This window comes from Temnothorax curvispinosus, unplaced genomic scaffold (assembly GCF_003070985.1).
Source record: "Temnothorax curvispinosus isolate PA1 unplaced genomic scaffold, ASM307098v1 QBEX01001799.1, whole genome shotgun sequence".
NCBI lineage: Eukaryota > Metazoa > Arthropoda > Insecta > Hymenoptera > Formicidae > Temnothorax > Temnothorax curvispinosus.
The window spans coordinates 7285-9093 of record NW_020211579.1 but is presented as its reverse complement, the minus strand read 5'-3'; positions in this window follow the sequence as shown (position 1 = coordinate 9093).

The window sequence follows — 1809 nt, the reverse complement described above, 5'->3', positions numbered from 1 at the left end:
CTCACTGTATGAATGTAAAAGGCAGACGTTTATTATTCATATAACGTTCCGGGCTCATTAGTTTTGTATAATTTTATATATATTTATATCACAATACAAATAAACAAACGAAAGCATGCCGACCTTAATTCTCTTATTAAATCTTTTTTCGTATGCAATTCTGATACGTTCATCTGTGTATCTTATTTGTCACGCAGAGACGAATCAGCGTTTAATTTAGTCTTCGTTCATGACCCGACTCTGTTATCTTATCGAATAAGCATAAATAAAAGATAAACGTCGACCCCATCCGTCATGACATTGCTTCACGAAAGTGCTCGACAGCAACAAAGTTTAACAATGTTCAAGCATCACCTAATTGCTCTCGTTTTTTCGTGCGAAATTCGAGGATACGATGTGTACGCTTAAACTGACACTGACATCGGTCTAAAGCCGCCGGAATATTTTTTGCCGTGTCCGCCGGCCTCGTTGCTAAATTCAGATAAGCAAAACAGCACAGGTAATAATCCAAATAAGCGAAATAATACGGTTTGCAGGTAAATTTACATTTAGTGATCTTTTTTTCGGAAAAGAGAATACAAAACGTACGGAGTCTTTTAAAATTTAAACTTTTTATCCTACTATTTTTTTTCTTTTTAATTTTGCAACCGCTTGGTGTTTTCGATTTAGAGGCGGGAAAACATCCTATCCAGACCATTTTTCCTCAAAGATAGTGAAACTTATCAGACATGTTGACATTCGTGGGATTTCCCGTGACTTATTTGCCCGAGATTTACTTGCTTTTTTTTTAGATAAGATGTATTACATAAATAAATAAGTATTTCTAGACTAAGAGACTGCTTTATGTGACTCGAGGAGTATTGAACGACTTTATTTATTTATCCGTTAGAGGAGTCGAGCAAGAAATCCGTGATCATGAACGAGTGGACTAAATTGTCATTTGATAGTACGAGCACGCACAGGGTTTACCCTCACCAAGTTACTTGGAACAAGGCTCGCCAGACTTATATCCAGAACGGAGATAAAGAAAATAATTCATGATATACCGTGTATATTGAAGGATCGTCATTGAATGGATAATATTACGTGTATTTGTATAATTAGCTCAAAGTCGCTTGTATCAGAGAAATTAGAAACATTAACAGAGAGGATTTTTCATCGTATTTCACACGTGATTAGGTCATTTGGCTATTATCAATTCGAATTCCGAGGAAAGGATTCTTTCGCGTATGTTACAAGAGATAAACGCGAACGCGACTTGGCTGCGATCTTTACGAAGAAGGCGACTGGGTTACCATTACGGACTAGGCTATACAAGACATAGAGTATATCAGATGAGTGAAAAGATGGCAATGCATACTCGATAACAAGGGATAAGGATCAGAATTGCGCAATTCTAATTAACATTCAGGGAATGGACAATGTAAACTATATAACACTGTGCATTATTTCATTTGCGAAATCTCTACGTAAAACGTTACGTTAAGAGTTTATCGGTGCGTCGCAGATATAAATCGCGCGTGAATATATATTTTTAATGATACAAATAAATAAGACTTTACTTTCGCGTGATTTTTGTATTCTGAATTGACTAACATTTTTAGAAGACATCTTACTTTCGCGAACGGCGCTGATATCAAAATGTTTGCTGCGTTGTCGCAAGCTTGATTTCCCCTTACGCTAAACGTCGGAGGCGCGAGGAAGGATTGAATTAATCGCGAAGTGACACTTGCGAGAATTAGACTCGGTTCCCCATTATTCTCCCTACTGACATTAGGAGTTTCATTCAACCGAACGATCGGTTTGTCT